The sequence below is a fragment of the Amphiura filiformis genome, chromosome 18 (genome assembly GCF_039555335.1).
Source record: "Amphiura filiformis chromosome 18, Afil_fr2py, whole genome shotgun sequence".
NCBI classification, from domain to species: domain Eukaryota; kingdom Metazoa; phylum Echinodermata; class Ophiuroidea; order Amphilepidida; family Amphiuridae; genus Amphiura; species Amphiura filiformis.
Window position 1 is genome coordinate 24,146,704 of NC_092645.1, and position 23,437 is coordinate 24,170,140.

At 35.1% G+C, this 23,437-nt stretch overlaps 1 protein-coding gene across 1 annotated transcript in view; it reads left to right on the forward strand.

Annotated features, from left to right (window-relative positions):
* The first annotated feature begins 14,899 nt into the window (after positions 1-14,899).
* The window catches only part of LOC140140027 (uncharacterized), a 186,269-nt gene continuing 177,731 nt past the window's right edge, over positions 14,900-23,437 (forward strand). The window contains exon 1 of the mRNA XM_072161839.1: positions 14,900-15,100. The gene's annotated coding sequence lies outside the window, so the exon portion shown is untranslated. The remainder of the gene's footprint in view (positions 15,101-23,437) is intronic.

The following is a 23,437-nucleotide window of genomic DNA, read 5'->3' on the forward strand; positions in this document are numbered from 1 at the left end:
TCGTATTGCGCGGACTTGATGTCGACCTTTTCCCATGATACATCACGATTACATCGCAAACCGCTGGCGGCGCCCTTATTGCGAATAGCGAGAATTCCAATAAAGGGCTATTTCATATCCAGCACGTATTTGTAATTACAAAATTTACAAAATACGATGTTTTGCAAAAATGTTTGCCAACAAATATTTTGCAATAACATTTTGACATCTAATTTTTTTTTCTTGTAGCGTGTTTTTCATGTCAAATGTTTTAAAACCGTTTTGACCCGACGTTTAAATGTTATTAAAACTTTCTGACCAAAACCAAAACGCGCTTAAAACATGTATTTTTTTGTGTTTGCTGGGATTTTGTTTTTGATGTTAACAGTTTTTTTTTCTACCCGTAACACGCCCAATAGAATTATTCTACAGCCCATTTTATTAACTTCACACAGCTTCACAGGACTCTGTTTTCAAATTGATTATCCTTGAATCGTGAAGTCGTCGAAGAACACTGAATTCCGCTGGCATTTTATGTCTGGATAAGGTGTAATTTAATATGCTTTTGTCGAAATAATGATACTGAATTGGTCTATTATTTCGGTCGGTGCTAAATGGGTAAAATCCGTATAACGATAGTTTATCACAAAAGGTTAATGCTGCAGTCGTAGTCATTAATCCCGCAGAAGGTAAATGTTCCGGTATATTCCATAGTCTGCAAAAGTGATAAAAGATAACAAATTCAAATTTGGTTAATGGCATAATCTTTCGATTTTAGCAGGATCCTTAGCAAAGGCAAAGTGACAAGACAACACACAAAGATAAAAGATGATAACAAGTCCAGAGTTCGTGATAAACAGAGATTTTAAACAGTTCTCTCAACAAAAATTGTGACTTACTTGATATTTCATCCCACATCCGTGGGATTTCATCAGAAGTGAGGTCGTTAGTTCAGAGTTCGTTAGTTTGTGACACCCTTTTTCTTTACATTTGTTAACATTAGTATAATATGAAAAGCAACATTTGAAACCTGTTGCAAATAATTTCAGAAGAAATGAGTAAACACTTGCAGAAATGTATGACTTATTTGTAGACTAACATAGTGGTGTTGCTAATAACGTTTTAATTCATGTATGTGTCACATTACTATAATGTTATACTCCATGTCCCTCCCTCGATTAACGGCGTCCAAACTGTTTGTAAAACTCTAATAGCGCAACGTAATATCGACATACAAAACTGATGTGAATTGAGAGATCATATTTGTGACATTTTAATGTATTAAAATACATTGACACTATAATAAAAGTGATCCTTTTATATAAGATTAACTGAGTGAGTGTTATTTTCAGATGTAGATGTGGAACTCTAAGCTCATCCTAGCAAACGCTTGACTTTAAGGGTAGACGAGGTATTGTTGGTCGAAGTAGGACAAAAAAAAATCGATTTTCATTATCTAAATTAGTAAAATGAAAAAATCAAACACCTTGATGTTTTGCAGAAGTTCATTCTATAAATCATATACTTTGAAAACTTGCTTGATTTATTGCTGTTAATGAGTTATGTACGTTTTACAAAACTGTTAATTGTTTAAACTGGTATTTGTAATTTCTTACAACTAGTCCAAAGGTTTCCACTTACTTGCAGACGTTTCGAAAACTGACAGTTTTCTTTATCGATGCTATTGTGCAATGACGATCTGTGTACAGCTGATGATTTCTGCTGCTTGGCAACGGAGTTGCCAGTTGATTTTTCACTTATCAGATCGTCAAAGAATACCATGAACAGAGACGAGGGACAATACAACTTGAGTCACGTTTTCATTTAAACATTTCAAATGAATGCCGTTTTAAAAGTAGTTATTGCGTCACCAGGTCATAAATTAAGGTACCAACGTTCGCATAGGGCTAATTATGATTCTATTTATAAGTCGTGCTATAACATTTGAAGTCACTGTAATATGATCCTGGATATAAAGGGTGAAATATTTACCATTCACTTACGTTCTGGAGATATTCCTGATTGAGACTGTTGAAAATGCGAAGTAAACTGAGATATGTGCCTTCTTACAACGATCAGCAAGAGTTGTCAGTAACGGCCTAACTTCGTCAGTGAGATCCAACTGAAACCAAAGTATAGAGTTGTTGTATTGTCTGAAATTTCTCATCTGTCTTGGATGTATTTTTGTGTTATTAAACGCCCCAACAAGCTGTTTCAGCACAACTCGATTCATGGTTACTATATTTCTTTTATTGCCTACGTCAAGTTTGAATTCGTTTACAGTCGGAATATTCGAGCGAATCACCATATCCTTCTTGTCTATATGTTGCTGACAACTGCTGTTTAATAAAATGCCACTATTGCCAACAATGGCACATGTTCGATGTGGTTTGAGTGGAATAAGATGTTCCGCATTGGGCGGGAAGTGCAACAGCGATGATACAACTGTTGAGGCGGTAGAAACTACGACTGAAGCCATGTCCTCATTTGGGAAGAGACTTCTTATCTTCTTCCTGTAAATTAAATTAAATGAAGACAACTGGAACTGAATAGATAAAGATAGACATATAAGAGAAAGCACGAATTAAGCTTATATTAACATATAACAACCTAACTATATCATTGACAGGGTTAGCTGTCCCAGAAACCGAGAGAGTAATACAGAGGCGTCTGCCATTATTGAAGTTGGATTACTTTGTGCACACGGTTGATCTCATCGTCGCGGTTTCAAAACGTCAGGTAAATAAGTATACGTAACATTACTTAATAATGATAACGACAATTATTCAGTTGATAGTAAATCAGTAGAAAAGCATATGTCTAACCATGTAATACACTCAATTTAAAAAGAGTGACAGCAAAACCATTCACCGTGTTAAGGAAATATGACCTACCTTAACTGTTGTGAAGCTTTGCGATTAAACCATGTAAAATTCCGCTGATCTGGGAGTGGGGGGGGGTCCAATTGTGAGCCTTCCGATCGTGTAGTGATCGTTGACATGTTGATCGGTTTCCTAAATGCTATTCTGTAGCTGTTTGATAAAATATAAATACAATAAAACATAACTCTAGACTTCCTAACAGAAAGATATTGTGTTGCATTGTTTTTGTTGCGTGACGATTTCACATGACGTACTGGATAGAAGATGTTCCTTTCATGAAATAAGTAAGACTAAGCTGATAAATGAAATGGAAGGTTCACTTGTGGTGACTTCATGCGTGGACTAAAGTTTCGTCGTCTCTGCATTCAAACGGATTTCCGTTTTCCGCCATCCCAGCCAACGTACTACGTTTTCACGACGTTCGCTGTCGTTATACTTAGGTTGTCACCTACGTTGTAAGTACGTCAATTTGTCAGCTCGTATTCGTGTTGTGACAACTTTTTTTTTGACATTGATTTTCGGACATTGATATAACGTCATTGCTCCATTGCAATAATGATGTTGTTTCGACTTTAAGTTGTGAACGTACATGTATTATTCAAACGTCCCTATTACGTCCGGTTGAACGTTGTAACAACGTATGAATAATAAGTTCCAACTTGACATAGAAACAAGGTCATATTGAAGTTGAACCCTACCTTGCCGTGGTATTGAGATAAAGTCCTGAGAGGAATCCGACTGAACCTGAAACAATCGTCAAGAACCAGGTGTACCTCTTCATCTTCAAACTCTTATTTTCTTTCTGTAAAGAATTGAGAATTCATATTGTTTTACTTCTGAAAACTTTTGTATCACTCTTTTAATAGTCCGAGTCAACTCGCATTCCTGAAGCACTAGTCTTTCTAATCTTCTGTGTGTGACCCTACCACTTGAAATTTTTTTGGTGTGAATTTCTAGCTACGTGTATGTTGGTGCATTTACTATTGATATGATAAGATCTCAAATCCTTATTTGGAATGAGTGCTCGGCCTTTATTTTGACACGAAGATATAGAGATGTTGACGCTGTTGGGAGTATACAACATCTATAATACGACTTCGATATTATTGTTACAGGGTGTATCAAAATGATTGGTACCGACGACTTTTCATTTTGGCAGAATTTATTTTACTATTTTTTGTACCAGTTTGGGGTTAATTGTTTTAATATTTGAAATTATACTAGTTTTATCTTCTCTAAGAATTTTAGATCATTAAGATAGCTTATTCCGTTTAGAAGTTACATGATTCTAAAGGAAAGTAGGTGTTTTACACTTTCAACGCTGGATCATTAGTGCGCCGTTTTCAAAGGTATATTTTACTACAAATACCTTTAAGTGAGAATGAAAATGTTGAAAATCTTGGAAATGTTTTATTTTGTCCTTGCATATTTCTCATTCATAATGTACACGTATAAATGATCTAATTTATATTTAGTGGGTAAGAGTAATACCTTTTAGGATGGTAATTTAAATTGTAGTATAAGAGGCACTGAGATTAGATGCAAGTAGATGGTGTGGCAGAATGGTTATAGACTCTAGACAGTGTCTGTTAGGTTAGACCAGAGAAGATGTGAGATGTTAGAATGGCTCCACAGTATTCTACACTTCAGCGTGGTTTCATAATGAAGAATTACTGGTTGACACGAAGCTATAGTGCAGAGAAGATTTAGAAGACAGTTTCCAAGAGCAAGGAGTATCCCATGCAAACATGCTATAAATGTATAACTTACAGTTTCAAAATTTGATATGGGCAGTTACAGAATGGATGCATCCCATGTGTTAAGTTCATTCAATATGGGGCTTCACCTCACACTGCCATAGTCGTAAGGCAAATTCTTCAGGAACTAACTTTCTAAAGGTACATGTAAAGCAATTTTAAGTTATTTAGACTGAAATGAGATATTGATTGAGAGCATGTATGCAATAAATAGTTCAAGCAGTGAACCTATTCATCTTGTGTTGTGTAAGTAAAATTATGATTACGACGATCTTCGTTTAAATGACAATAGCCTTCAGATGAATCAACCTATTATCTTCAGATTATTAGATCAATAAGTTAACTTATGCCCCTTTCTAAATATAATAAAAAAACTATATTAATTAGCAATTTTATATTTTTAATATATTTTTGAAAATGTCACATATCCCGGTACCAATCATTTTGATACACCCTGTATTTGCGCATATATTATAAAGTTGAAGATTGTGTAGTTAATCTTTGCAAATGACGTCAGTTACCATTGTTATAATGGCGTTTGCCTTCATGCAACTTGAAGCAAGAGTTCTTAAAAAACTTAGGTTACAGTGGTGGGGGCCAAGGGGGAATCATTATGTTGTGCCCATGGGCCAGCAAAAAACATTTCAGCCGTGGTATCGCGGGCCTGCGAACCGCGTGGTCGCTTCGCCCGTCCCGTGATACTGGACATCGCCGTCCGCACCCTGAGCACGAATCATACCACAAGATAGCTATAGGTATAATGCACATATCAAATGCAACCCCGGCCCCTGGGGACCCGGGGATGGTCCGGGACTTGACATCATGTGACCCGGGATTTGATTCAAAAAGTGTCCCGGGGAGCCGGGTGTTGGCCGGGACTGGTATAAGAATTGACGTCGTCTAAAACCCCGGGAAATTGGGCCGGGACTTACCCAGGGGAGGGCCGGGATTATGTCGTAACTTACCCGGGGTTTTCCAACCAGTAAAATATAGGCCGTGAACATGGTCATGGTTTGATAGTAAGGATGCCCACATTTATGGGCCGGGGAATCCTTTCACTTAGCCGTACTTGAGCCGTGGATATATACTAACAATCCACTGAGTCGCCAAATTAATGTTACTGTTCATAATCCATTCCAAAAACAAAATCTTGGCTGTTTTTTCAAAATTTTGCAGTAGGCCATGTAGCTGTTATTTAGCGAGACTCTAAAGTTAGCATGGTTAACCAGACCACACTGGCTTTTGGATATGCATGTGCAAACGAGAGCCTGCTGTACGCTTATTTATGCCAAATGTTTTGGTTTAAAAAAAAAGTTTTTAACAACCTGCCGAGAGTAAAGTTTTAAATTATTAGGCCTACACTCAAAAACAAAACTGACCGTGATAATCAAACAAAACCTCGTCAATGGATATTTACATGATGATGTTTAAAGTGCTTTTCTCCTGCATGATGGATTTACATGCGCTGCTTTAGTTCGCATTTTATGCTTCATTGATTTTTCGGACTTTATGTTGTCTGTCTATGGCATTCATAGAATTTGTAACCTTATAAATATCGAATATTGTATTTAAGCTATAGACTTGTCTGTAACCTTCAAATGGGTGCCACAACTTTGCACGCTTTGCGTTTCTGTGGCATCCACATCTCTCATACCACATTATTAAAATATTATTTTGTAATATTAATATTGGAATCTCAATTGTAAATTATTTGGCATTGCATTGTTACTAATTTATTACAAAATGTTTCTTTCTATCATGTTATTTATATGTATGTGTGTTGAGATGAAAATAAAACTGAACTGAACTGAACTGAACTGAAAGAATCTATGACATCTGCGATCGACTGCTACATGGCTACATACATGATATAAAAATTGAATTCAATATCTTGTGTTAATATACAGATTTTTAAAACTATATTACATTTTCATGTTGGAGCGTTTAACAATAATTACTAGAGACATTGCGATTTCCAAACGTAGACATCAGATGTAGGCTACTTTGATCTATTCCAAACCAAAAGGGGTAGGCGTATATCAAATTTTTAGATTCCATGCCTATCTATAGGTAAACTGTGCACGTTGAAGCCCGTGCGTTGATACTCAAACAGTTGAGCAAGTATATAGGCCTAAATCTAATATAGGAAGGAGAGGATATAATTATGCTGCTCAGCGCTATTGACGAGAATCTAGGTAACCTAATTTTGTTTATCGTTTTTAGATGTTCCGCAACATGGTGAGTAACTGACGTATTTGCAATGGGACACACATGTAGACCTATATTTTGAAGCCTTTGAATCCACCCAACATGTGCAGAGCTCGGCAGTCGAAATTTGAGCCTGCATGACAAGATTGCCGCAATAATATTAAAACCATATCCAAGCCTATGATGCTCAAGGCCGGGAACTTGGGCCGGGGAATACCCGGGGTTTGCATCGGTTTGCATCAGATATTCGTCCCGGGGGGCCGGGGAGTGGCTGAGAGTTTTGTCCGGGTGGGTCCGGGACTGGCCAGGTGTTTACCCGGGACTTGAACTTTCAAACCCAAAATCCACGGCTCACGACCCGGCCATCCCCGGGTCCCCGGGGGCCGGGGTTGCATTTGATAAGTGCATAAGCAGGGACAGGCGATTTGCGCGGAAAAAAATAGCAAATTGCGCGGAATTGCGCGGAACTTTTTTTTTCAGTGCAAATCATGTATACCTAAATTGCGCGGAATTGCGCGGAAAGAAAGTTCCGCGCAAATCGCCTGTCCCTGGGTATAAGTAATTCTTGGCCAAGCTCGAACATACCTGTTGTGTCCATGTAGCGTACTAAGCGTGCACGCAAGGGGTGTTCGTACTTGGCCAAGTATTACCTAATTTATCTTGAGCAGATGATATCTATTATGTCTAACGTATAAGACAATCTGTACACATACCTTCATGGTTGGTAATTTTTCTGTGGAATGTTTCATAGTTACAATAGCAAGAATAACGTTTCTTCGAGCGTGGTGAACAAGTTCAGGATCAGCCAGCCATAGCATTTCTGACAGCTTGAATACACATTACTAAACCCTTCTAGGGGATTTACCAGAGCAAATACCAAATATCAAAAGTATTATCATGATCATCCTATTACCTCCTATTCAATCAAGACGTTCAATGTTACTATTGACTCTGGGCCACTCAGTGTTTGCATTAAAACCTTACACTGATACTGTGTGATAGTAGCACTGATAATCAGTTATTCAGCCAAGAATTACCTAATTTACCTTTCAGGTAACATGTAAAATGGGTAATATGTGCTGCTAATTAAAACAACATGAATATGTTGCTATGACAATTTACAAAACATGCTCATAATTTAACTAGACCAAGGTTCCCGTTTAGGTTTAGGTTATTATTTGTTTTAAGCTGGAATTCGGTCAGTGTCAGGGTTGTTTTTCCTTCTATTATTCTGTCATTTTTACTATATCCAAACGGTCAAGCAAATCGCAATGGCTATAGTATATATATTATCAGACTATATACCTTAGACATTGTTTTGTCTTTCAATGTTTATTGAACTTTTATTATGAGAACAAAAATTATCAACAAATTACAAAACTCACAACCCCCCTCACCAAAAAAACAAACACCACCAACAAAACATCCCCACACACACACACCCCCCCACACCCACACACAATAAATGCTAAAATTATTACAAAATGGCGGGTAATTCAATTTATTCAAAGTTACATGTATATGATCATGCATCCTTTAATTAAAACAAAATAAAGGTATTAAAAGGTAAACCCCCATTTACGGAAGTGGGAGCTAAGCTTACCTTTCTTTTTGACAATTAAATATTATATTTCCCTATTATTCTTAATGCAGCCCTTAACGCTAACAACATTTGGTTTCTTGTTTTGAAACTTGCTCATAAACACGTGATACTTACAGATAAAAAAGATAATTTAAGAATTGGTCATCAGGGACACCAAACATTATATTGTCAAAAACTAAAATTGAAAAATCAATATCATACTTATTTTTATAATGATAAGCAAATCCTTCCAAATAGGTTGCACCACTTAACAATCACGAAAAACAAAAAAAAAAAAAAAAAAAAAAAAAAAAAAAAAAACAAAAACAAAAAAACATAAAGTACATAATGGTGAATACCTCTTTTGATGTTGTACAGAAAACCAATAAACGCAATTGAATTATGAAAAGTGTTTAAGTAAAATGAATGGAGACGAGAATCAATAGAGCTTTTAAAATTTCTTCCCAGTACAAGTCCTGCGAATCATTTCATTCCAAACACCAATACGCGTTACATCTTAAATTAAATGAAGTAAATACATACCATAACCTATCATTTTATTGAAGTGTTATCACATTATGATATCGATAAGATACTTCTAAAGTAGGTAAAATAGGTATGGATGCGAAATCTAGTTTCGTCATAAGACTTGCAATAAATATACATTAATGATTATATAATTACAACAAGTCACACAGTTAACGATCACATATATTATTTACAAAGAAAAGTATCATATTCAAGAATCATATTGCTTTTAAGTTTTAAAAAAGCTTCATCTAAAACATCAGAGTCTATGCTTACTGGTACACTTTAAAAATATACATAATAATTATTATTTTTATATGCCTAATGGAATTTGGATACAGAAAAAACAGGGAAATGTTGGGTTTTCTTTATTATTTAAGTCCATAAATGAGGGACCCAATTATTTAACATTTTTAACTAAAAAAAATGGTTTGTAACTTTAAATTGTGTGTATTCCATGAAACAGTAGCTATAATATTTTAATATTATAGCTACTGACAATTTAAAAATTGCATGCATGCATTTGGATTTACCCAAAATAGTTAAGAAGCGTTTCTACTTATAACTCAAGAACGGTAAGTCGCAGATAGGTCAAACTACTTTTTTCTGAATCGTTATGACCAGAGAAAAACTCTGGCGTGGTTTTTGACAAAATCTAAGCAATTTTGAAATTTCAACCCTGATGTATGACATTTGACCCCTGTTGACCTCTAGGGACATTTTTTTTAAATTTGTTACCATAACTTATCTTTTTCTACACATGTTTTCTGATCTAGAAACGTTAATTAGAAGTATATTTCCAAGGGTGTACGCTAGGCCCTTCTTCCAACTAAAGTAAATGAAGTACGTACGTTGCTCGACAGCATTAGCCACTGTGTCAAAGGACTAATATAACGGTATTAGACGCAGAGCTGTAGAAATAAACATGAAAGCAAAAGACAGCAACTGCTAAATGTCATGTGATTGGCTTTAAATTTTCAGTATTACTTTACGTTATAGTGAAAGAAGACAGCTTAAAATACACTGGCTTAGGAATAATTCCAACATGGGGGGGTGGGGGCTGTAAATTGATAATATTTTGGTGGGCCACCCTGGGGTGGCCAAGGGGGTCAGAACATTTTGCAAAATATAAGTCAGAAACACCCATTTTCAGTCTATTTTATCACAATTTTTTAAGTTAGTGAGCCTAGGATTATGGGGGGGCTGAAAGGTATTCCAGCCCCAAATTTATTGAGCGGGTTGAGCCCCCCACCCGACCCCACGTAGCAAAAATTACGAGAATAAATAAACACTCACAAAATCTGGGTCGGTCGGGCGTAAAAGAGGTTTATTTTCATCTCCTAATCTCGGATATACCACCATTTTGTAACCGTGTGCTTCGTTACTATTTTCAAACATATGTGTAACCCATATTTTAGGTAACTGAAACTGATTGAAAAGCCACAAGATATATCTTCAAGCTTCAACCTTTTCTCTTATCTGTCAGAAGTGTGTAAAATGCACCTAAACAGATATGAATGGATTAACTGATGGGACATTGTGGTCTTTATTCTTATCTCTCTCAACTCGCATATCAATTTGTAAGCGCTCTTTTTTAAGAGTCATAGTTCATTGAATTTACAACCGTATGACAAAACAGGCGAAATTAGAATTGTTTGCACACAATTTGCAATTTAAAGAGAATTGACCATTCTAGTGACTCTAGAATATGAACAATATAAGTGTGCTTTTTCATTTTTAATGACATAAAATTTGAAAAATATTGTAAGGAACACTTGAGGTTTTTACTTTTAAAACCTACATTTTGGTCAAAAATGTGCTTGGATAGGTAGTTTTCAACAGATTTTCCACATTCGCCTTGCTATAACATTGAATTGTGTTATCTGTTGACCTAGTGGCCGGCTAAAAGTGTGGAAGTGTTAGCATTCGTTTGATATAAAAAAAAACCATTCTGATCGGATGAAGGAAACACTTGAGGTTTCGACAAAAAACAATCAAAGAGGCCCATTTTATAGCTAGAAGCTTCACATCTCCTACATTGCTATGCACTCAATTGTGTAGTGTAATCAAAGACTGTGGTGGAGACATTCACTGCGTGTTGTTCTCTGCTTGGAAGCTCTTGGGACGAAGTGTGTGCTGAGGTGTATCGTGGTGGAAACTGTGCGTATGATGGTTTATAAGAGAATCGTTTTTGTATAGAAACCTTTCCATAATGATCCTGCAGCATATTAGGTCCTAATATGTGACCATCCTCCACAACTGAGCCCGGATGTCGCCAGTGTCACTATTGAGATATGCTCCATCGAACTTAACAATAAACAATAGGAAACAAAGGATTTATTGACTGTTTTATTGATTTTTCACTACTTAAATGTCAAGTACTATAGACATGATATACACGTACATCATTTTAAAGCTAATTTCAAGCAGAATATTTTGGTTGAATATCTCAAAAATGATGATTGGCGACTTCAGGGCTCAGTTGTGCTGAGGGGTCACATATAATATTGTGTAGTTTGACACAATAGGATATTCAGATTACAAATAACTCTATATCTACTCTATATTTGTATTACTTGTAGCTAGGCTGTCACTTATCAAACCAGACATCTGTTTTATTAAAGAATACAATGCATGCTGCAATGTGAAATCATAAAAAGTACATCACCATTATTTTCAAAAACTAAAAATATCACCACTAGTGTGAATATTCAAGGGCTGAATATACATGCGTATACTATACCTGCATCATCATAACGTGAACAATTATTTACCACACAAGCTGGTGTAGAAATTCATTCTGCTGTCCCTTTACAAAGCTGTACTGAAACTACTACAACAAGCATCCAATTGAGACGTGTTCTGTCTGTTTATATTAACTCATTTTCGACAGTAGTTCGGAGACGTCGTGGCATGATAGGGAAATTCTACTACACTCATGTTTTACATAATCACGTAATTGAAAGTAAAGTAAAGTGAGAATAACTGTGTTAAAAGCTGGGACGATCATTACATTATCAAATGTAAAGTTTTACTTATTATCTGTGTATAATTATAAGCGTATAAAAACATGTAATGAATGTTTTGCAGTCTCTTTATAAGAAGGATTATTTTAAAATTTCTAGTCGTTTTTTCAGATTCAGCCAGGCTTAGAATGCTATGACGGTAAAAGGCCTTTCTTTCGAAGGTTATTATTATTGTGTACCATTGTGAAGATTATCATTATTATTGTGTCTTAGGTGCAATTTACAGTTCAAATGTATTATAGCACTTTCCAACAATAAAGTTTACAACTAAACTTTTGAACTTTTCTAAAGTGCCTCATTTTGACGTATAACATGTACACGTTAGGTTAGCAGTTTCAGTGCATCGAAAGGTTTACCAAATTTAGATCAGCTATAAATCCCGGGATTGAAATAAATAAATGCTTAAATACAAACATGTTGTGTAGAGTCAAGGACAAACAGTTCGAGGACGACGTCACAGTGTTTTATTCCAAAATACATCAACACTTCTTTTTTCAACCTAGCAAATATGTTTCCAGCAACATGATTAAACAAAATTTACGACAATTGAATACCAATCTTTTTCATACACAGAACTAAAATATATTTAAATTACCGGCGAGTTAGTTAGGCTGCATGTGATTCCCAGTTATTACACATCGAATACAAAGATCGTTTTGTAACGATTTTATGCCATAATGACGTAAATTGCTCGAAAGTACTAGCCACGGTGTCAAAGGACTCATATAACGGTATTAGACGCAGAGATGCTGAAATACGCCGGTGGATTAGACTGATGCGAAAATGATTTACTTTTCAATAGTTTTTAGTCAAAATCAATAAATACATGATGTTAGCCAAATAAAAAAATAGAAAAAAAAGGTTTATTTTACAGTCTCCTGTTAGTATTTTGACGATGGAAATGAACTGTGCTAAAGTGATTTTACATGATTTTAGCCATTTTTTTAATCTCCAAAAATCTAGGTAAGTCGGTGCGTAAAATAGTTTTTTTTTTCGTCTTCTAATGTTAGTATTTTACAATCTGAATGGCATATACCGGTAAATGAACTCTGCTTAAGGCGCACAATTTTCAAGTCGTTTGCTTGGTTGTAATGTTCGCGGATGTTTGATGGCATGTAGAATTGTATTCATTTTAAAGAAAAGTTGATGGCGCTATTTATCTTAAATCTTGTTTGCATTTAAACAAGGGGTAGACACTTGTATAATAGCATTCAAACATCATAGCATGGACATTTTCAAACTACTCATTATAGTGACATGAAAGAATTAACTCATATTATTGGGCTAACTTAATTTAAAAAAATATATAAATAGCGCCCTCAATTTCCACACAAATATACAAGTTTATTGAGTAAAAAATTACCATCAAAAAGGCAGAAAAAGATAAAAAGAATTAAAGAACAGAAAATCTAAGTTAAAATAGCTAAAATATATTTGTATATTAGTGTGATAGCTCTTGGTATTATAATGGTCCAGAATTGACAATGATGTAATGTTTTGTTAGAAACATTGTGACTCGGCAGCACAATTGAGCCGTAAATTCCCTAAATTGTATTCTGAGTTACGGTGTAAAATGTGTACGAAGGTCATATTCATCGGTAACTTAAACTGGCCCGACACCGTCTCATTTTGATAGTCAAAAACTAATCAATAATCCTATTGTTGAAGTGGATAATAAGCTTCTACCTTAGATGGCTATAGAACTTTTAATAGCTCTGGTCTTTGTTTGCTTTTGCTAAATCCTGTTCAAGTGGTTGGTTACCAGGCGTTGTATTTGTACAGGTATGCATAACCAACAGTTAACAATGAGAGAACTTTCTTAAACCTCGTTGACTTGGGGATGATTTGAAATGACCGCCAATTATGACTGTTTGATATTTATTGCCAGTAATGTGGAAAAAGAGACACATGTAAAAACGTAAAAAAGCTATAATTTTGTTGAAGGAGCAAAGTTCAACAAACCATAACCCCGCTTCTGGATATCGTTTGAAGTCAAATGATATACCATTTTTAAGTTTATGATGTTTATTTTTAAACACGAAATAAAACAAAATTGACCGGGGAGGAATTTACGGCTCATTCGCCGTGAACGGTCACCTTTAATAAATGATCACATCAAACAACCCTGTGTTAAAACCTGCCTGTATTTCGCATTTTAGATCATTGAATCTGATTGAAAAAATTATCTTCAAGCTTCAACCTTTTCTCATATACGTCAGAAGTGTGCAAAATGAACATATAAATGATGAGACTTCTTAAGAAATCTTGGTTTTTGTTCTTATCTCTCTCAACTTGAACTTGCAGGCTTGGAGGTCATCACATGCAGTGTTTGAATTAAAGGAAAAACAGAATTATAAATCCTCTTGATAACACAATTACCCGCTTGTGGATGGGGCTTGTATTATTTAGCTCCTTGTGATAGCTACACTAGATTTAAATACGAATGTTCAAACTACAGTTTGCGGTATTTTGAAGCAAACTATATTATTTTTTTACTTGTACGTAGCTGGCTAGGCTGTCACTTATCAAAGCAGACATCTGTTGTATTAAAGAACATAATACAATTGGTAAACGTTAAAAGTATGTCACCATTATTTTCAAAAGCTCAGAAAATCACCACTATAGTCTGTATATCTATCGCGAGCCACCGGCACTAGCTTTGAAGTTCAGCGTGTTCTGCGTTAGCTTAGCTTTACTTGGTGCGTGTACAAATTTTCTCGCGCGCGATCAATGTGCCGCATATTTACAAGCAAGAAACTACGCTAAGCCAACGCATCACACGCTGAACGCTGAACGAGGTAGATTCAAGAGGTGAATTTTGCACAGCACATGCGTGGTAACATCATCACCACGTGAGCAATAATCTACCACACAAGCTGGTGCAGAAATGCATTCTGCTGTCCCTTTACAAAGCTGTATCTATTACTACAACAAGCATCCAATAATGATACGTGTTCTGTCTGTTTATGACATTACTTTGTTTAATTATCGACAGTAATTCTGGAAAAGTTATCGGGCATGATTTGGATATTCTATTACATTACACAGCTTGTCTACGTGTTTTACGTATAATCACGCGATTAAAGCGATATAAAGTGAGAATAACTTTGTGCAAATCTGGGACGATCATTACGTTATGTAAGTTTTACTTATTCTTTGTGTATAATTATTAATGTATTAAAACTTGTCATGAATGTGTCGAAGTCTCTTTAGTAAGATTTTAAAATTCAATTTTTGTCAGATTTAGCCAGGCTTAAAATGTTATGACGGTAAAAGGGTCATTCTTCCGAAGGTTATTATTATTATTAAAGCGACACTAATTTTTTTAAGCAATACATGTTACCACTCTTCGTAGCTGGGCAGGAAAACCTCTCATGCAAATTGCCACGGTTACTCAATTGGTAAAAAAGGGAACAGAAACATTTGCCATATTCGAAGGTATTACCCTTTTGCAGCGGACACAAAATTGCACTTCCTAAATGTTCAATGGTTTTGTTTTTATTAGTTAAAGTGTGTTTGATGTCCCCAGCAAAATGAAAATATCTTAAACCTTGACAATTTTCACTGTTTCCTGTTTTACTCAATGAGTAACAGGGACACTTATTTACATACGTTTTTTTCTCTCTAGCAACGGATTTTTGACAAAATAACATTTTCACTATGATGATTCTTGAGTTATGCTGATCAAAAAATATCTCTCAGCGAATACTCTCACTGTTTTCATTGAAACATTGAAAAGTTTCATCATCATCATCATCATCATCATCATCATCATCATCATCATCATCATCATCATCATCATCATCATTATTATTATTATTATTATTATTATTATTATTATTATTATTATTATTATTATTATTATTATTATTATTATTATTACAAAATATTTGTAGAGCGTCTTACTGTGTATATGACGCCTTATAAATACGTAAAGCATTGAAACTACCCCAATACACATCAATACAGTAATTTTGCAGAAAGGTTAAGTCTGGAACATGTGTGTTTTAAAACATTTTGAATACCCGCGCATATTTCTTGATCAGTGTTGTAACTATGGGGGGCAGAGGGGGGCAAAGTGCCCTGGCCGCCACCCTTAGGGGCGCCAAATTTACCAATTCAACATCGATTCTGCGCCCCTTTACTCTGCCTGCAAGCCATGAAAGTCAAAATTTTCAGCACAAAATCAATTCTCGCGTTTGACAGTACGATGCGCCTCCAGCGGTCGCTGGATCGATGCCAAAATACGCAGTGCATCATGGGAAAATGAGTCGAAATCCAAAGCCCGCGTAATACGAATACAATACAGGAACATGCATCATTGTGGGTTTAAATGTCATTATAATGATGTTACATGAGAATGCACACTAAAACAACAAATTTACAACTATAGTAGATTTTCTATCTATTGATCACAGGGAATCCTTCGTGGAGTTTTTTTCAACATATTTATTATCACACTCGCTTGAAAATTCAATAGCAGCTAGAACAGTGATGTCGACTCTGGAGTCGAAAATTTGACTGCCAAAAGCAACCGCTGGCGGCGCATCGTATTGTGAAACGCGAGAATTGAAAGAGCATTTTAAGACCGATATTCAACTTCCAGTAACCAAAATTAATTGAAATTGTTTCAAGACTGGGTTTGGGTATGATGTATCCTTAGCCCCTAGCTACGCCACTGCCAGCGTCTAAGATATTCTCGGGGGGGGGGGGGGGGCGAGGGGCGCCAATTTTGTTTCTTTCCCCGTGCGCTACCAACCCTAGTTACGCCACTGTTCCTAATGTCAACTGAGCATTGTTCCAAAGCTGAGTCAAATGATATACCATTTTAAAGCTTATGCTATATATTTTCTAAACATGAAATAAAACAAAATTGATATTACATTATATTTCAGGATAATTTTAGGTTTATACTTTAATGTAGTATAATGATAGCAGACAGCTTTAATATGACTGTTTCACCTCGCTTTTAACGAACATTATGGTCAGAACTCAGAAGATATAAATGTCGTCATCCACAGGAACATTCAACAATTTGGTATAACTCTTGATATGGATGAGACTTTTCAAGTAGAGCCGATCGGTTGGGATTTGTTTGTGGAGGCTAATATCAATATCGTTGTAAGCTTGAAATAATGGAAGCTTGGAGAAAAATCACATTCCAGTCTCGGAGCATTCAGGCATGTTTTATAGGATCATTTTTAGTTCAGTATTTAACTCTTGAGGACCTAACATAATGCTGTTGCGTTTGAATTATAGGAAACATAGAACAAAGATTATCGTGTTGATAACGGGGTTGATAACATAATTATCCTCTTGTGTATTGAGTTTGTATAATATTTAGTTTCCTGTGATAGATACACTAGATTTATGTGCGCATTTTAATAAAACTACAGTTGAGGTACTTTGAAGCAAACTATTTTGTTCTATGCCACTTAGTAAATTAGTCAGCTGTTTATTTATTGAAGAAATAATAAATACATGCTGCATTTGGAAATCGAAAAAAGTACATCACTATTATTTTCAAAAGCTCAGATAATCACCACTAGTATGAATATGCAGTGGCTGAATTCTTCGCAATATACATGCGTGGTAGACATCATTATTACGTAAACAACTATCTATCATACAAGCTGGTGTAGAAACTCACTGGTTTGCTTTTTTAAAGCTGCTACAAGCATCAAATGGATGATTTGTCTGTTATGACATATTTTGTATTAAAATAAATATTTAGTAGTTCTGAAAAGAGTCATCGAGGCTTGTATTTTTACACTGCACTGCTTTACACTTGTAATCACGTAATACTTATTATTACGTCATTAAAAATAACCGTATTACGTACTTATTATTTGTGTATAATCATTATAATTATTAGTATCAGATTTAGGCAGGCGTATTATTTTCTGACGGTAAAAGGACATTCTTTCGAAAGATATTATTATCGTGTCTTATGGCACGATGGCATGTAAACTATAGTCAATTTTTAAGTAAAGGTGAACACTGATGACCGTTTCATCTTTATAAGGAGTGGACACTGGTATAATAGCATTAACACATGAGACAACTAGAAACAAATAGCAAAGAAATTTTCTTAACACTTTTTATCATGACAAGACGAGCAACCCCCACCCCACCCCCATCGCTAGAGAATCGTTCACCGTCGTTGACTGTTACTCACACGCGTAACATACAGTATGTGGCCCCGGGTGGATACGGGCCTGAATCAAGACTACTTTGAAAGTGATCGAGGTTTCATCGAAGTTAGAACAGATAATACTAAGTTTAAAAAACACAAGTGATGCTTCCCTTAAAACCATTAACTATTTTTACCAAACCAATCAACCAATATTTTTACTGGGAAGTGGATAACTATCATGGCAGAAATAATACTTATAATGATCAACACTAAAAAAAAACAGATCAAGATTTCCGAAAGATAGAGTAGAAAAAAACTGCCCCATACGTTGTTTTAAGATTTACTGGTATTAACTGTATTACAAAAATATGGGGTCATTGGGTGAAAACATGACCTTTTCTTAAATGGAATCTTTGGGTGAGAACCAAAACAGCGCCACAGAAACCTCGATAATTGAATTTCTAGTTCTAAATGGCTTCAATTTGTTTGTTTTTTCAAAATAAGTAACAAAATGAAAGTTGATGTTTAAATTGAACTTGAAAGGGTCTTTGGGTGACAGATCAAATGGAAAAATAGGGGGTCTTCGGGTGAAAAAGCATGTGTTCGTAAAAAATATGGGGTATTTGGGTGCCAGCGATGCGGAAAAAGGGGGTCTTAACAGCCCTACATACGCGTCACCTCCAAAGTTGGAGTGCCCCCCCCCCCCGGAATAAACTATTAAAAACAACAAATTCTGTGTGCATTTAATAGGATAGCTAGAGAGGATGTGTGTGTATTGATTTCAGGTTTGAGAAGATGAAATATGAACTGCAGCAGTTTTACACAAACAAGCAACCGCGGTAGTTGAAATTTGAACTGTCAAAATGCGTTCTCCTTGATCAGACAAGCATCGTATATCCAACCTGTTGCTTTCAACTTACTGATCAAAACGTTCAATGTGACATTATCATTGTATAGTGACGGTTATTTATTATTTTCTGATTTATCTCGGCTGATGGTCATCTCGGTGCAACATGCCGAAATATTTCGCCCTTCAGTTTCTGTGCGATTCCTTATTGAGCCTTTCAGTTAAATGAACAAGTAAAATGTTGAATAGTAATATGTCCCATGATATCGTCGGTCGCATCACATACTGGTCTATCTTGAAAAACACGCATTCATTTCGAGCAAATCGCAATTGAAAATCTTAGTATGAAGTTAACCTTTCTATAATTTAATTAGACTATGGATTTTCATGAATGTGGTTTTAAATTAAAGCATATACTCAACAGATTTATTTAAGTGGAATCTTTAATTATATTTACGTACGCAATATTGCTTAAAACTACACTAAAGTTGTAGTTCAGTATGTGAAATAGTTAATTTCCCGATATCGTATTTAAAGTGCGTTTCATACTGGTCTATCTTGGGGGCTATCTCGATTTCGCGAACAATCATGACAAAGACGTGACTTTAGACGCATCACATACTGGTCTATCTCGAGATAGACCAGTATGTAATGCACTTTCAATACGATATCGGGAAATTAACGATTTCACATACAGAACTACAACTTAAGTGTAGTTTTAAGCAATATTACATACGTAAATATAATTAAAGATTCCACTTAAATAAATCTGTTAAGTATATGCTTTAATTTAAAACCACTTTCATAAAAATCCATAGTCTAATTAAATTATAGAAAGGTAAACTTAATACGAAGATTTTCAATTGCGATTTTCTAGAAATGCGTGTTTTTTCGAGATAGATCAGTATGTGAAAATACGTATTTTGAAAAAATCATTGATAGTTTAAATTTAACATTTTATAACTAATTATCTAGGAAAAATTGTGGTCTGTAATTTGTTGTATTGGAAGAGCTCCGTAAAAAGAACTATATACCAATTTTCTCAAAAAGTCAAAAATTCAAGATAGACCAGTATGTGATGCACCCGACGATATGAAACGTTCTTGTATTATATTAATATTGCCATGTTAGTAGAAAATACAATTTCTATTAATGCTGGTGCCCATCAATAAAGATGAAACTAATACTATTAATGACTCTAGCACTTTATTACATCAACGTTTGCAGCTACAACCCAGCAAACTCATGACCTTTCACGGTAGTTTGATGGCATGTAAAACTGTGTCATTTTAAGAAAAGTTGAACAATGGTGGCGCTATTTATCTTAAATCTTGTTTGCATCTTTACCAGGGGTAAGCACTTGTATAGTGGTAGCGGGGGGGGGGGTAGGGCGCCAATTTTGTTTCTTGCCCCGGGCGCTACCAACCCTAGTTACGTCACAGATGCACAATGTATGTAATAAAATTACAAGTAAAAAGCAGAAAAGAATGAATAATTTGATATAGATACGATAGTCTATCTTAAAAATAGCTAACAAATATAATATTGGTGTGATAGCTGTTGGTATTGTCCAGGTCTAAAATTGATCACGTCAAACAACCGTAAGGCATACCCGACATTTAAATGTTTTTAGTACACATTTTTTAAGAACTATATCATAGACTTCTTATTTTGTTAACGAAATAGGGTTTCTTTGGTGTTAAGTCTAAACCTTTTGTTAATACCCCCCAACCCTAGGGAGAGTTTACTTGATTTTTACATAAAACAGTTGACATGCGTTATAATGTCGAGCAGGACAATTTGAATTATAAAAAGACTTTCATGGTCACTATTGCAAAGCGGGCAAACCCGTAGAAAAAGGTAAGAAACCCATGATTTGTGGAATTTCAGTGATTAAAGATTGTACAGAAATTACAACATTCTTTGTTGTGTTGGTAGCTATATAGTACCGTATGGTATTCGTCAATGCATTTCAATTTACAAAAAATAAATTGTGCTCTTGAAACGTCATTCGTATTAATTACCATTATAATTTTCATTCAGCATTTGTGATTGGCATCATTATTATGTTCGTACAATAATAGAAAAATATAAATCGTAAAACGAAATCACAAGATCCCCAGCAGTCACGTTAACAACGTTTACACGGTGAAGTGGCATACGCTTCGGTTCTATTTCGTGTACCTCCATGGGCAAAATATGATGTGTACCGATCAAGTAAATGAGGACAGTGTCGTTTAGGTTATATTAGAGTTATGGACTAATTTATCATTAAAATTGTTATGTTCTTTATTACATCACTGCACAATACCCACAATTTCAGCTATAATTAGGCATTCATGTATTTATCACGTTTATGACATTTATCAAATAAAACCTGATATGAATAGAAGTTCTTTATCAAAATTTCCACGATCTTTGCATACTACATCATATAACATCTATTGCAAAAAAAATGAAAAGCTCTCTACGGTATATTAAAGTTTATATTTTTTGCTTCACATTAATTGAGTATTTACTGCTAAGTTGACTTTTTCAGGTACAAATTGGGTGTTAGATTGGAGGACGTCATATATAATAACAGCTATTTGACAGGAGTCAGGTTGTTTCCACGATCTTTGCATACTACATCATATAACATCCATTGCAAAAAAAAATGAAAAGCTCTCTACGGTATATTAAAGTTTATATTTTTTGCTTCACATTAATTGAGTATTTACTGCTTTGGAATCTTCGTTGCTTCTTTTTACCTATACTACTGAAACAACTGAAATCAGAAAGGTAACGCTGAGGATATATCAACAAGGGATAATTCAAGACGACAATATATGGCGTTTCCCTGATCGGAACATCATGTCACGAGGTCTTTATTATGAATCAACGGCCACAACTTTTCCAGAATACCCACGAGGATAACGGATTTTTTTTTGTCCTGTGGAGATTTTGATCCCGAGACCGCTTGCACCAAATGCAAAATACCTTAAACCAAGCTGAACCCTAACGATAATTTGTGTTCTGCCTAAACAGTGTACTTCGGTTATATATATGGTCGAATCCAACGAAAAGTGTACACGGCATGTTCAGGGCCATAACTTAAAAGTATTAATCAATTGGCATTCGTTTTTGTATTGTGTTTATTCGCCTTGATCATACGCTTCGCGCCATATATAATAAGACCTCCTTCTGTGAAAAACTTAGACACAGAGACCCCAAAACATTCTATTTTTACCCATTTTTTCAAAATATTTCTTAAATTTTTTTTAAAAACATCTAAATCAGTTATGAAAAGAAGTCAGTGGATTGAATCTAAATTGATTTCCTGAAAGGTGTGTTTCAAAGATTGCCTGTTCAATTTTTCACATATTTGTACATAATTATGAATTTTTGTGATAATTTTTTGAGTGGTATTTTTTACATTACCTACGAATACAATTTTTCATAGCACTAGATATATCTTTAAAAAATGGAAATCACTAATAAATGCGCAATTGATACAAGCTTTGATATGTCTAATACTGAAATGCATTGCATTCGGACATCTTTATTATTGTGTTTAGCTGCCAGAAATTCTAAATGGCACAACGGTAGGTTTGGTAAAAAATATGCATTACCTCCGAATACATGTTAAAAGCTGTGCCATTTCCACAAAGTGAGAGAATAGTAAACAATAGGTGCAGGGTAATACACTCTTTATTTCTACCAAGTTTCAATAACCTGCGTTTAAATATTTCTGAGATGTCAACAATAAAAGCAAGTATTCGTAGGTAAATTTCGGTAACCGAATGTTACCTACGAATACACTTTGACATCATGACAGTATTGTGAAACACCGCCATTCATGCCAATGCCCATATTGGTACATAACGAAGGCCTGTATGTTTGCTATCAAATCATATGTCAATGAAAGTTGCGAATTCACATACATGCCCACCATGCAAAACTGAATACGGCTTAATTGGTGAAAAATATGTACTGAAATAGACGACGGTCTGCTCATTTGAAAGAAAAATCAGATTCAAAGAAGATTAGAAGGGATAAATACTTGGATTTGTCAACTGTCATGTGTGCTTCATTTTAAATGTTTACCGACCTTCTGGTTTCTTAGTAATTTGTGTCCAAATTGATTTATTCGAAGGTAACTTTTGACGTTTTCGCTAAGGTTACCTACGAATACCATGGAAAAAACGACTGTTCTCATTGTCTCATGATCTAGACAACACATTGATGGACCCTGGTATAAAGCTAATTGTAGTTGCCCTCAAACGAAAGGCCACAAGACGTAACTGACTCCAAGATGGACTTCACAAGTCTGCAATAACGGTTTTAAGCGATTTGTGTGCAATTAAGCAAATTAAAGTCACTTTAGTGCCTTTGTTTCTTACTTCAATCCTCTTTCAACCGTTGTGAACCGACATTATTAATACATGATAGGGTCTAAAGTATCAATAAACGCACATAAAGAATATAATACATTCAAAGTGCTTTATAAAAT